This window comes from Hyposmocoma kahamanoa, unplaced genomic scaffold (assembly GCF_003589595.1).
Source record: "Hyposmocoma kahamanoa isolate Upper Pololo Valley unplaced genomic scaffold, ASM358959v1 270, whole genome shotgun sequence".
NCBI lineage: Eukaryota > Metazoa > Arthropoda > Insecta > Lepidoptera > Cosmopterigidae > Hyposmocoma > Hyposmocoma kahamanoa.
This window is the reverse complement of record NW_020653770.1, coordinates 3279282-3295046: the sequence shown is the minus strand read 5'-3', so window position 1 is coordinate 3295046 and position 15765 is coordinate 3279282. Positions and strand designations below refer to the sequence as shown.

The window sequence follows — 15765 nt, the reverse complement described above, 5'->3', positions numbered from 1 at the left end:
CACATAGAAAAATTCGTGAGGTCCGTTGGTTCGTTCCGTGGCTTAGTTGGTATAGCGTCTGGTACGGTATGCAAGAAGACGTCGGTTCGAATCCGACCGGATCGAAGGAATTTTTTCTGAGTGTTTTTTCTGATTGATGCAAACATGTTTGAGAAAAATAAATTACATAAGACCTTTTTATATTCATGACGTATTGTTTGTCGTATTTGTCAGGCCTCAATTCTTTTTCTCGGTTTTTTTGTCTAATTACAAAGCAATAACGGAATGAGTTACAAGTTTAATTAAGTTAAATGTAAATTAAATATTCTTTAAATTGGAACACGAATTTTTTGGATAAAAAATCTACGTTCGCGATAAGGGTTTTTTATTAAAGGACGCTAATGAATTGACCGCTGTATCCCTTTTTGCCGGCTAAAGCGATAATGGGATTTCTTCCATGACATTGCCCTAAAACTGCGATTAAGTCGACGCGACAGTTTTGTCGCGATGCTCTTGTGACGACATTTTTGTCGCTATATTACTTATTTAGGGTATTGAACTGATACATCTCTTTTGCCTCTTCCACTCACATCCGTCTCTTCATGCTACAATTGCTTATTCTTGGTATTTCTGACATGATATTTTTAAGGGCATCTCCAATCTCGATCAATATAAAAGAGGAGATCAAGCAAGGTATCGACGTCGAAGTCAACCTCTCCCGTCTCATTTGCACCATGAATCTACTATCTAGAGCATAGTTTCCTAAAGTTGTCCCTACCCAGTCTTAGGCGGTAGATACCTTGGAAGCAATTGAGGGCGTTGATTCTGTCCAGAAGGTGCTACCGCATTTGAATGAAAACCTGAATTATCTATATAAACTGATATGAAATGATGTTTTATTTCTCAATCACAAAACAGGCTTAAGAGTAGGGACCTAAAGGTTAAATACAAAACAAAGATTGGTCAGACAGTTGTGAGAGCCCGAGATAGGTATAGAAAAACCTGTATTACGGGTCACCAGGCTTCCACTCTGCAGATGAGCAATGTGGTTGTGGCACTGAAGTTGTGACATAGGAAAAATAAATCATAAACGCAAGTGAATATTCCTAATTTATAATAAAAGTACTAGTGTACTAAAGTAAGTATTTTAACTCTCTTTAAGCTTAACACTAAATAAACTCACGATATGAAAAGTGTGAGAATAAATGAATGAGTGTTTGTAAGGTGCATGTGTTACTGATTTGGTGTGTAAGAATTGTACGTTTGTGGTTTATGGTATGTACAGTGTGCGAATGTTTTGATGCGAGAGAACTATATATGCACCCTGAAAGTTAAGTCCAACGACGGCAGAAGATGGGATCTAAGTACAAAAGCCATATATTTGGTTTTTAAAACGTTGAGGGTTAACAGATTCTGCCGCAGCCAGGCGGCTATACTACATATATGTATATAGTTTTTTTCCTGGTAATTTTTTTGGTAATATAATATAAAAAATACGTGTTTTCAATTATTTTTCGTGGTAGTAGGCGTTGAAACTTTTTTATCTTGCCTAAGTGGGTGAGCTAAAAAGTTTGGGAGCATGTGATCTGGAGCATGCTTGTATTATTTTAAGTCAACGACAAAATATGCACTCTATGTCTTTAGGGGTTTAGTAATTAAGTAAAAGTAAAGAAGTAAACAAACTTCAGCTATCACTTGCAAGTAAAGTAATGGCGTCGGGTTAACCAGTCAAATACAATATTTAGTAGTGAGTTTCATACATCGTATTACTGCCGTACACTCTAAGTTGGTCGCATGTTATTAGCTGTATACCTTTTTAAAGGCTGGATTAATATCCAACATAATGGTTGTTTATCGTAGGCAAGTTGTGATACGTGTTATAAAATATCATTATTTAAATATTTAATCTGTCATTTAGATTTATGTATTTAGTAGTATTTTAAATAGGTTCATTGTAATTTTTAACCGACTTCTAAAAAAGGAGGAGGTTCTTAAGTCTACTGCATTTTTTTCGTATGTACGTTATGCGATAACCTCGGCATTTATTAACCGAACCTATTATATTAGGTATATATATTATGTACTTGAGATTATATATATACTATAAATAATTAGGTAATGCCTGATAAAATGCCTCATTGTTTATATTTAGATATGACCTAAACCTTTGTAGCATAGTTCCAGTATTCTTTTATGAAGTTAAAGGGGTCACACGTGGTAATGTTATATTATTACTAATACAAGTGAAGGAGGCAAAAGAGGTTTATCAGGAACTTAGCGAGTGCAGGTTCGTAGTCTCCGCCTACCCAAGTCGGTGCCCCATGCCTTTCTACATAAGTTTTGATGATAGTGACCCTCCCTACAGACCCTTAGGGTATACGAGAAGGGCGTTATAAACTGACCCGGGCAGAGGAACCCTAAGGTCAGGTTCTGATCCTAGACCAGCCAGGGTTGTCACAGACCGTTGTCACTGATTCATTCGGTTCTCAAGAGGCTAGTGCCTCGAGTGAGCCACCCCAAGTGCACATACGGTACTCTCCCTATTTTCCATATAGGTATTATTAGGATTAGGATAGGATATAGGTATTAGAATAGGATGAGATAGGACAGGATAGTTAGTAGCAGGAGCTCCTTGTGAAAGTGTATGTCCAGGGTAGTACTGCCACCTTACCTATTTCTGCCGCCAAGCAGTAATGTCTGCATTACTGTGTTCCGGTTTTGAAGGGTAAAGGTGCTGGTGAAATAACTGGCACATGGGACTTGTCAACTTATGTCTTAGGGTGACGGATGCAGTGGCCCCTCAGATCTTTGCGATTTAAAACTCTGAGTGGCACTGCAAGAAAAAAAAAAGAATAGGATAGGAGGATAGTCGAGAGATCGAGGATAGTAGAGACAGACATCAAGGTATTGTCGTGTCGACGGCATACAGTATAATATCGCGGCCCAGAACTTATTCACGGTGATCACGCCACATGTAGCCGCAAACAGAACTGTGCATGGGCAATGTTCATTTATACTTTTAAAAATAGACTCAAAGAGCACATTTTAATACTGCAAAATACGCCTGAAGAAATTTTACTTGTATAACGCACCGAAAAACATAAAATACATAAAGATAGATTTTTCTAATGTAATTAAGTTTTGTATGTTGTACTTATTTTAATACAATTTTTTAATTTTTTTTTATTTTATTTGTAAAGTCGGCCACCTCGAAAAGGGTCCACCGAAAACCAGCTCTGTGGCTCCTTCGCAGTATTTGCTGAGTTGGGTCCTTTTCAGTGCAATACACGTTAAGCATAAAATCGTAATATTGTAATTTATACTTGTAACATGTGTTTGTGCTGAATAAATTTATTTTCTTGCTTTTTTTTGACTTACTTTCTTCAATGCTGTAGGCACTCGCCAATTGTTGCATAAGGTACGCCTGATGTGTACTAGGAATACGATTCGTTCCCCATTGCGGGTAGACACATTTAATGCACCCCACATATTTATATGTATAATTATACAGGGATATTTTTAAATTACTAACAACCTCGCTAGATTATACTTATAGTAACATCTTAGAGTGATTAGACATGGCCATTTTTAGCAGCGATTGCATCGACGCAAATGCGCTATTGCATCGATGCTAAATCCCAAGTCATTAAACATAAAATTCTGACTCCCGTGAAACCATCAAGACTTCTATCAAATTCGTAACGACATACCAACTAAATATGCACTTCGAAATAGAAACAGATTGGTAATACCATATTCTAGATTAGTCCATACACCATATCAATAAAAATATATAACAAACTTCCGGAGAGTTTAAAAAATGAGCCAAACAACTAATATTTTTTTTTAAACTTAAAGAAATTACTAATGAATAAAAGCTATTATATTTGTTAACTAGTTGTAAACATACTCGATTAAATTTAGTTTTAGTTATAATATATATTATTATTAATACATTTATCTATAGATATAAGAGATCTCTTATAGAGATAAGCTCACTTTTGTATATGTCCATTGTAACGTGTGTTAGATGTGTTTTTTTCTTTGTACAATAATTTAAAAAAAAATTAAATTATATAAAACTGTTGATGGATATTTAATTAATTACATAATAAGTAAATGTAACAATTATGACTAATCCTCTCTTCTACTATTTGCTGTGCCCTATTCAGGGTCCATAATTTAAAGTACATTATGTTATGGTATGCAAATAAATGAGAACAAAGATTATAGACAAAAAGTGTAGCGATGCAATCGCGCGTTTATATCGATGCAGTCACGCGCTTGCATCTCTGCTTATAATCGCGCGCGCGTGTAAATATAGACAATTAGCGACTACATCACTAATTGCATCGAGTTTATATCTCTTTTAAAAGCCACCGTGTATAACCGCTCTTAAAAAACAACTTTTGTGCCGTGACTTTTTACAAAACATGATAAATTTACCAAAAATAAACTTTTAAATTTTTGTTGTACCTATATGGCACTTTTTATATCTGTACTAAGCAGAATAAGTTCGAACATACAAGCGTACTCCGCGACGATCCTAAACCCGTCCCCTTTCTCTAAGACCCTCCAGATACCAGAACAAAGAAGCTTCTACGTGTCAAAATAATCCTTATTATTAAGCCTTAAAGATTCATAATAAACGACACAAGTACAGAACTTTCATTACTAATTGACAAATATTATTATAGCCTAAATGAATACTAAATTGACAAACTTACGTATTGTTGTTATTTCATTAAATCTAGTTTAACCTTTGTTATGTTATTCTATATATTTGATAAATACTGATTATAGGATATTTGACGTAATTAGGTATGTGGATAATGTGATCAAATTATATTTTTAACCAACTTCAAAACAGGAAGAGGTTCTCAATTGTATTCTTTTTCTGGCATATTACACGATAGCCCCGATTTTGATGATTCTTTTTTTTTGTTGGAAAGAGGATAACCTCAATGTTAGTCCCATTTAAATGTGAAATAAATATTCCACCTCTGAGGGCGGCGTACTAAGGGAGTCGCATACTTTCCGGTAACTGATTTCAATAAAACATGGCAAATAGATGTATTTGCCAAGTCCTCGAAATAGAGGTCAGCTTTTTTTGTAAAAAAGTTATTTTACTATTAAGTATATTCGTAATATGTAAGCTTAGAATAATAGAAACGCATAGAAACCTAGCCCGCACACGCTAAGTGAGGCAAATTGAAGCGCGCCCAATGGGCCTACACGAGCGGGCGGGCCTTCAGTCCTCAAGGTCAACTTGCACCGCGAACAGCTCCAGAATTTTAGCTAAAAATGACGAAATGTGCGGTAAATGAGTGTAAAAATACGTCAGACAAACATAAAGTAGATACTAACATCACATTCCACAAGGAAGTAACGCGTTTCAACTTGTATTTTTCTATAAATATTCACTAAAACCGAAAATTAACTTACTACTAAAACTAGCCTACATGAATTTGATTTTTGCCTCACTTGTGACAGTTCGTTTGATATGAAACTATCATTTTATGCGTTATTATTCTAAATATGTAAGTAACATATACATGAAAAGTATCGATCAACTCTTCTTTTTCTTATCGTGTCGGTGGCATACACTACAATGTTTGTCATCTGTGTTAGTCTCCGATTGTTGGCCCAGGTATGCCAAACGTACAGAAAAAGAATGGTACGTCGTGCGGGGTGGCTCCTTTCGTGCACCCCAACGCTTAAGTGCCATAGTAATAGGTTGACTAATGGAACTTGTATTGTTAAATGTCTTGGATTTGTAACTGTAGAGCCCCTTGTGAAAGAGGTTCGTCCAGGCAACCACTGCCTTACCTATTTCTGCCACTAAACATACATAATATTACAATACAAAAGCGAAATACATAGGTATATGATTTGCATTTCATTGTTTAATTGTTATTATTGTTTGTTTATAATTTAATCGTCATATATTCACCTGTGTAATTAGTCTTTTTTACCTGAAATACAGGATTCGCCTAGTTCAGGCATATGTGTTATATTTTACATTTATTCGCGTAATTAATCTATTGTCAGAGCAGATGTGTCTCGCTACATAGATATTTCCCTAATCAATGCGTTTGATACCTGTAAACCTAAATTTCCGTACCTATACATACTCATATTTGGTGGCTATTGTTATAATTTAATATTATGTTTCATTGACTTACAAATAAATGGACGACGGGTCTAATACAAAAACCACGAAAAAAATGTCCCAAGTCAACCTATTTAAACGTAGTGACATGTAAAGGAATATGAAAAAGCTAAAACGTTGAATTTAAATTGTAATGTCATCGCAGTACTGTCTAATTTTGCTTGCTTCGCTGTCAGTCGAACAAACGAAGACTAAAGCGTGAATGACGCTCTGTATACGATTTTAACGCCCTATAAGTTCGGACACTTTTTAGCGCGGACCCGACGTCCATATAATTGTAAGTCAATGGTTTGTAAACTTACATTATTATTTATATTGTTTACCTTCATTATTTACACTATTTACATTGTTTGCTTTACATCTTACACTTTTGCTTGATATATATATGTATAGTATTTAGAGTTAGGTATATATATTTGCGTGTGATACACTTTGGTGGCATGACTTACTGGGCTGCGATCGCTCACCATATGGTACTGGCAGAAAACCAGCACTGTTTGACTTCTCTCGGTCTACAGTATTTATGCTGAGTCAGGGCCATTTCAGCACAAACTGTAGTCATAAGTACATTAAAATTTGATCAGTTGTTATAGTATTTGTTTGTTTTTCTCACAGTATTTGTTTTTCTCTCAATATGTGTTTTGTATAAATGTGTATAAAATTAATAATGAATGTTCTATGTGCGTTTATGTTATACTCTGTGAAGTGATTGTAAATGTTTTGTTTCTGTTTGTATTTGTGCTGAATAAACGTGTTATCTATCTATCTATCTAGTTATTCCTTTGTATAATACGTTATTCAATAAACAAATTTATTAATTTTATTATTTATTTACAATAAAACACTGACGACTAATCATAATTTACACGTATTTTCTGCCGCGTGTGATGCAACGTGGGTGTCAGGTAGCCGGCCTCGGAAATGTCGGTAGATACCCTTCGGACAAAACTCATTCTTCATAAAAAGTCACAGGTGTTGAGTCGGCACTCTCACCATTAATGAATAAAAATTTATATTGTGGCGGGTCCCCAACTTCTCGATCCTCAGGGTAGCATTGGCTTTGACCCGTGTATTTTCGGTGCCGAGAAACACGCATATGCGAAGCTCTCGTCATTATGCATATATTTGCACTTACGGAATTCTGGTATACGCGCTCCTCTAAGGCGACTATTTCAAAATTATAATGAGCTATTGTTGGAAGTTGACATTTTGATCTGTCTAAATACAAATTTAAGAGGGCGGTTACTGAAGCATTGGGTATGAAACTGTAGTGAATTGTGAAACTGTTTTTTTAATTGTACTTAGTAATGTTATTAAGTTTGTTTGTTTCTTAAACTTATTTTCTTTGTCGGCATTGTACTTTTAGAATTATTTTCTTTGTCAGCATTGTACTTTTAAAAAATTACACTAGCGACTATGCTTCAATTTAAAATTTTATATTTTTGTAGTAATCTGTGGATGATGTGGTTGATTATACTATTAGCTAAACCGATATTCTTATTCTGTATAACTCACCATGTACAATTGTTTGTCATTCTTCAATAAATAAATAGGAACCCGTATACCCGTATCGTGTACATGAGACTTATCAAATTAGAGTGAAGGGCGCATCTTTGTGTTCTATAGTTCTGAGTGGTACTGCAACTGTTATGGACAGGCGTGTCTCTTACCATCACGCGCACGACTTGTTCGTACCATCAACTAATATCATAAAAATAAAGAATAAGAAAGTCATAAGTCATTACAAAGAGAAATATCAACAAATAAAATTATTATCATTTTTTATTTAATGTAAGTACGTGACCTGTATATGGAACAAAAACAAGGAACAACATGAACGTTTCTTTTCACGCACGTGTTACAAAGATAAGACTTGGTTCAAGAGAAATGTGAGCGATTATAAGAACAGTTTGCGATAAGAAATCTTTAGGTGTAATGCAGTTATAGTAAACCATCTGGCAACCTTTTGTAGTACGTAGCAATACGCATTACAAAAGGTTGTGAAGAAATCTCTTTTAAGAAGATAAGAAGTCTAATGCAAGTTTTCAAAAAGGTGATTGGGTTCAATGATGTCACTGCGTTTTTCCTGCAATTCACGTGGAGCCGACAAAATGGCGATCATGGTTTTTCTTAACAATGGAGTCATTTCGAGTACCTACCTACTTAGGTTTTCGCGATTGTTACACATAGGAAATGAAACTATATTTTTCGGATCTGATCCTGGGGGTCTACTATTGTTATTATTAATAAACAAGTAATACCCGACCAAATTAAAAGAATGTGACCAAAACAGAAAAATGTCAAATATGAAACATCATCATGCGGATAAATTTTGTGTTTCGGACAATTACTGTCAAGGAAATAACACTCCACCAGTTTGTTATAATTATTAATACAAAGATCGAACACTCAAAAAAAATTCCTTCGAACCGACATCTTCTAGCATACCGTGCCAGACGCTATACCAACTAAGCCACGGAACGAACCAGCGGACCTCACGCATTTTCTATGTGCTTGCGTCGTATCTTCGTATTTGGTTTTTCAACGAGTTTTTAGCCGTAGCGCCATCTATGAAAAAATCTATGACATTTCGTCACCCAATTAGATACCTTTACAGCGACTAGCCCTGGCTAGAGCTGTCGCTATTCATTGTATTTAAATAGTAAATAGTAACTGGAAGACGTCTGTTCGAATCCGGCCGGATCGAAGGAACTTTTTCTGAATGTTCGATCTTTGTATTAATAATTATAACAAACTAGTGGAGTAATTTCACATAAAAACAATTTAATAACAATTCAATAAAAAATTTAATAATACTCGACCAAATTTCAAGACGCAAGATACAAATGAAGCGTCATATTTGACATTGTAATTGTTTCGGAAGGGTGTCGGTCGGAGAATGACAAGTATGGAGTGGGCGGTCCTTAGCATGCATGAGTATACCAGGGAGTTCACCAACAAAGAGAGGTGGCGAAACATCGTAAGACCAACCACATCAGCTCCTATAAAACATACTCCATGATGTCAAGAGTAAGGAGACAAGATGTAATACCTACGTTGTTCTTAATAGATTCAGGCGTTACTTTGCGGAAGTCCATGTTAATAAAAATGGAAGTAAATTATTTTGCTATTACGCGAACTCAGAAAAAAATGCCCTCAGGGGCGGGGGTGCCTCGTGGAGAGGCATCCTCAGGGGCTGTTGTCGGGTTTATTTTTAGTGGTGGTTTGTGACTGTAGTTGCGCTTGTGTTAATTATTTTATTAATTTTATGCGTAGGGAGGGTGGGCTAATTAACTACATAAAAAATATTCAACACAAGCGCAGCTATTTTGCACGATTTAATCTTCACTGGGTTCGCGGAGTAGCAAATTAATTTACTGCTGAAAATCAGCGCTGTGGCTCTGCCCAGCATTAAGCTGAGCTGGCTAGCCTTTTCGGCTATTAATTATGTACTTAGTAATATATATATTTTTTGGTTATTTTTTTTAGTGGCTTATTTTTTTATTTAAATTTAGGTTAATATTATTATTATTATTTGTATATTTCATTTGTAATAGCCGAATAAATGTTTCTTTCTATCTTTCTTTACTTCCATTTTTATCTACGTTGTTCTAATCCCAAAGTAACTAAACCACTTGTGTTATGGAAATCAGAAACAACGACAGTACCACAAAAATAATCAGTTCGTTTTTCTATATTGACCCGGCCACCACGCCACGAAAACCGATGTGCAAGCCACTCGACCATATCTAAGGTGGGTATCCATTAGGTTCGCGCACCAACTGCGCTCCCCGATCTGCAACTGCTGTATTAGTGGAAACGTTCGCAGGCAACGTTGCTTGCACGGAGAGCGAGGTTTTTGCGTGAGTACAAAGCGTAGCACAGTGTGTAAATGGACGCGAGCAAATAATAATAATAACGCACACACTCAATATATGATGATATATAATATATGTAGGCCATACAAATATTTCTCCCGGGCCAGGAATCGAAACAAGCAAAGCAACATCCGTCTTCGCTCAACGTTCAAATGAAAACTTAGTAGCAATTGCAGGTGCGCGGACCGGAGTCCATGCGCAAACGAATGGAGAACTTGATTTTTTCTAGTGAAGCACGTAACGTGTCCATTTGAGCGGTTACACATGCAGCAGCAGAGTTGGTGTCTATGTCACTAGCACAGGTTACAAAATTGATTTCTTTATTGATCATTCATACTACGATAGGCACGTTTCGTTTTACGCAAGTGCCAAGAAACTGATAAGCGATGACAGACTTATGAAACGTATGAGTGTACGATTACATTTGAGTAATGTTTTATGAAACTTTCTTACGAAGTTGTTGTTGAATTTTTTTTCTTTATCTTGTGTCAATGGGTCACGTGGAAATAAATTTGAAAAATTATTCGCTCACGTGTTGATTGTGTCACAGCAACCAATGCCTTCGGAAGAAAGAAAGGCATAATCAGCAAATTCTAAATTCGTAGCTAAATATTCCTATGTTAAAACATTTTTTAGGAATACAAGAATACAAGATATTTATTCGCTGAGAAATATAGTTTACAATGGTGTTATAGTATATTATTATTAGATCGTACATTTCACCAAAACTTGGCATGCGAATATTTTACACAATTCTTATTTCAATCACGCACAGTGGTTAAATTTTACATTTTATGTTATGAATTAAAAGATCATTTATATTGTAGTAGCATTGTGTAACTAACAAATTATGTAATTTTATTTTAAATTGCCTACAATTTAGTTCTTTAACTGCATCTGGTATTTTATTAAATAATTTAGGTGCCAATATAAACATTGTTCTATTGTAAAATTCCGAGCTGGGGCGTTGTTTTGGCCGTATTTCTATTTTGTTCCTTGTTTTCCTGGAATGTCTGGTTTTCACTACATTAAAGTTGCCTGGATTTTGTTTTATATAAACAGAATAGGTTTTTCTGACAGAAAGAATTGTTTAAATATACATTCGATATTAATTATTTTATTTATGTTATCAAAGTCAATGTCAAAGATTATTTATTCCATAGGTAAATTAGATTTACACTTGAAAACGTCACATTTAAGCTACTGCTCGTTCACTACGCTGGCCTCCCTGAGAAGAACGAGCAAGAAACTCTAGGGATTGCTCTTTTCAAATAAACTTAAATGCTATGGAATACATTTTGAATCGAATTTCTGTGGATTCTGGAGCCGTGTCGTCTTTCCATACATCTTTATCTAACACGTAGTCTTCAATTTTGTAATATGATTTTTTATCAAAATATTTTAATGTAGTTTTTAAACTTAAGAAATGATAATGTATGCTCCGGAATCTTATTGTAAAAACGTATACAGTTCCCCATAAAAGAGTTGTTTACCTTGGTTAAACGAAATCGTGGTACCATAAGTTTGGACTTAGCTCTATGATTAATATTATGGATATATTCTTTCTTATTGAAATTATGTATATTTTTACGGGCATATAAAATATTTGAGTATAATATATAAATGTACTGTGATGCAACAGTCATGATACCAGTCTCCTTAAACTTTCCTCTGAGAGAAACCCGAGAGCCTAGTCGGTACACAGAACGAATCGCTCGTTTTTGCAATACAAATATGGTTTGAAATACACACATATAATGTTTTTTTGTACAGAATCTTTCATTGTATTTTAATTAGCCGTTTAATAATACCCAGTACAGAATACTAAAAGACCGACCTCAAAAGTCACTCATCTTCTAGCTCGCTACCCTTAGCGGAGGAAGATTTTCTTGAATGTACCCTTTCTCCAACAAAAAAATAATCATCAAAATCGGTTCACATACAAACGAATTGAGAAACGCCTCCTTTTTTGAAGTCGGTTAAAAATACCTTAGGTAATTTTCTTTTTCTACTTAGTAGAAAAAAAATATAACTTTTTGCAAGGGCATAACTAATTCAAATGTGACTTAATAACTGACTCATGAATAGAAGTAAAGGACACAAATGTATCAGTTGTACTTTTTTGTGTCATTATATTGTACCTAATTGGAATACATAATTAGGGCACAGTTCCCTATATTACTAAATAAAATCCTTTCATATTAGTGTTTTAACGTAATAAACGTCAAATATAACTTTTTAGTTAAAAATCTATATGCGTGAACCACTTTGGTAATTATTATTATTAGATGTAAGTATTTCTATTTGTTTAATAATGAATATTGATCTAAATTATTTTAATTCTTCCTACTTTATTATTAGGTTACCTATCAGAAGTCCGAAATGACATTTTCCAGAAATAACGTTCGGTCGAAAGTAATATTGAGAGGAAAATGTTTTTTTCTTTTAAACCTAACTTAACCTTCCTAACTAACCTAACTTAAACTTAATGTAGCGGAAATTGGAATGTTTTCTTTGTAAAATTAAAAATAAGGTATTTAATTAATAACTATTGTAACTATAGTGAAAAAATAAGGTGGTTTGCATCAATATTAGACATAACTGGTTGAAGACTGTACTACCTCAGTCAACCGTGATCATGGGACCCGTAAAGGGCCCGATACGTCGGTTTGTTTGAAAAAACAAATATACGCGATTTAAATCCGGAAAAATAGTTTCATTCCCTATGTGTAACAATCGCGAAAACCTAAGGACTCGATATTGCTTTGTATCGAATCATGGGGCCTATGTATCGTATTCCAGAACTCTATTCAATACTCAAGTCAGGATTTGAGCAGACTTGAGTATGATTTCAAGCACTGGAAACACAACCCTTATGGCAAGGACTTGAGTATGATTTTCAGTGCTCACTGCAATACTCAAGTCCTGGCTTGAGTATTGAGTAGAGTTCTGGAATACGACCCTACTTACTTAGTTACGCGTATTGATCTTTATCAGAATTACGATCGTATTATGGAGATTCGTAGCCCTCTTGAGTTATTCGTCCACGCTAGTACTAAAAAATTGTTTATACAACTTTAGAATCGTAATATCGATTCGGAATCGAAAACCATTTGAGGTAGTATATACTCGAATACCTGGAACCGAAGTAAAATCTCCAAAGGTAATAAACGTCTCGTAACTATCCACTGTTCTAAGGTTTATTGGTGGTAAATAAAGCTACAGTATATCTTCAGGTAGTAGCCCGGTGGGAGTGCGACTGGGTTTTGTATCTATGATATTAATTTCCATGTTACGTATGTACGGGAATGTTCAGAAGCAATAGCTCTCGTTAACAGTGAGAAACATCGTGAAGAAGTTTGCATGTCGAAGTAGGTTCATAGTCCTTTGAAAACGTGAGAAACGTGGCTGATTATAGACCTAAATCTTAGAGTAGCCCCGTGACCAGTAACGGGACGTACGATCTTTGCTCAGTAGGGCTAGCACGACACAAACAGTGCGCGAGGCGACTGGCGCGATGGCAGTATTTTTTTTTAATAAATGGACTTGCTCTTGACCACTACCTCGCCCTGGACCAAAGCTAGGATCTACGATGGAACGAGCACGCCCAGAAGATGCCTATTCAGTCGCACCTTCAAGATACTCTGGTTGTATGTACTCGGAAACACAGTCGCAGACAGGGAATTCCATTCCTTGGCAGTGTGCTTAACAAAAGATGATGAAAATCCTGAAAGCAATATCGACCAAAATAAGGATCATATCCCGCCGTACGTTTGGATGTCCGATGGTAAAAGGTCGTGATGAGCTGATGGAGCTCATGGACACACTCACCGAAATAATTATATTCTGTAAAAAACCGACAGGCAACAACTTTATGCTGGTGGACTAAACTATGAAATTTAGATTCAAGCTCTTAGATCGTCGCCAATAAGTTTCCTGGTCTCAACAAGTATCTCGCGCTTTATGTCGCTCTCACGCAAGTTGCGCCTAATCGTGATTGCCCTACTGAGAATAAAAAACTAATGAAAGAGGTCAGTCTCCGCCCCTCCCTTGCTTTAGAATTAGATACTATAACCACACCGCGCCCCGCACATTGACGGAACGGCAACAAGGCTGACAACGAGCCGTGCGCTAAGGATAAATTTGATGTTTAAATAGGTTAAACTTATTTATTACGAACGTACGTTACTATTTATGATGGTCGTGAATTTTGCCTTGTACATTTATCGTTCTCGGCTGTTTATTTTCATCTACATGGCATTAAAAGAGGAGTTTCTTTCGTTTTTCGAAAGATGAAACGAGATACTTCTTCATTTATTTATTATAGAGTAAATTCATATTTATTAATTAATATACAATATAGATTTATTATATCAATATAATCAGACGCTATAATTTCGTAAACTAGCAGACAAGGATTCTCGAATTTTCAATTTGTGACATGTCGAAATTTCATAGGAAAATATTTTTTATGGTCCAAAGGTATGAAGTTAAGCCAAAAAAAAACTGAGTTTTAAGTACCATACCACCAGGGCATAGATACCAATCTAACTCAGGCTCAAATAATTTTTATGAGAATCGTGCCATCTATCCCTGATAGTGGGGAGTTATTTGTCAGCTTTACCACTTTCTCGCGTGGCACATTTGGAGACGGAGTTATTTACTTTATTTTTTGTAGTAGGTACCTAATCGAATACGTCAATCGAACCACTACATTTGATATTACGTGGACTAACTTAATGTGGATCAATATAAACGTAGGTATTGAAAATCTCTTTTTGACGGTTAATCGTCATATATCCTACAGTAAGTGACAGTTGTAGATATCAGTTCGGTTACATATTATCTTTTTTAACCGAGTTTAAAAAAAGGAATCAAAGAAAGGTTCTCAATTCGACTGTAACTCCGGTATTTGTGCACCGATTTTCATGATTATTTTTATGTTGGAAAGAGGGTACCTCCATAGTGTGGGTCCACTATGGACATACCCTCTTTCCAACAAAATTTTGAAGAAAATTATCCACCTCTAAGAGTGGCTGTTCACGCATGAAGATTATTTTTTATAAATAGCGCCTAAATTTTATTATAAGGAGCAATTATTTTAATGGTTGATTTTGCTATTCTCTAATTCAAGGCGTTTTTCTCTCAATGTACTTTGAGTAGTAAGAACCGATTTTTATTATCTCCTATGTCAAGTTCCGTATAGTGGAGAACTAGGGGATGAATACGGATGAATACGGGTTTGCGCACATTCCGGTAACCGATTTCAAAAAAACTTGGCAAATAGATGTAATTCCACATACTTTTGAGGTCGGTTTTTTAATACTCTGTACTGAGATTATTACAACATCAAGTGATGGGACAAACAAGTCGTACAGGCGCATGACTCAGGCGATGGTAAGCTATACGCCTGACCAGAATAGTTACAGTGTCACACAGAGCTTTAAGTTGCAAAGATCTGAGGGCACTACCACTGCGCCCGTCACCCTGAGACATAAGTTGACAAATACCTTGTGCGTGTGATTTCACCAGCACCCTTTCCGTTCAAACCCGGAACACAGTAATGCTGACATTAGTGCTTAGCGGCAGAAATAAGTAAGGTGGCAGTACTTCCCTGGACGAACATTTTCACAAGGACCTCTACTGCTACTAAAAAATTTGTCATTGGAGTTTCATATAAATATGATTTTATTTCCAGAATTAGACAAGCCTTTATTATAATTTGTAAAATCTAAT

The 15765-nt window shown here is 35.5% G+C and overlaps 1 protein-coding gene across 2 annotated transcripts in view; it reads left to right on the top strand.

Annotated features, from left to right (window-relative positions):
• LOC113229039 (orexin receptor type 1-like) overlaps window positions 1-15765 on the top strand; it is a 288399-nt gene that overhangs the window by 19462 nt on the left and 253172 nt on the right. The window lies entirely within an intron of this gene.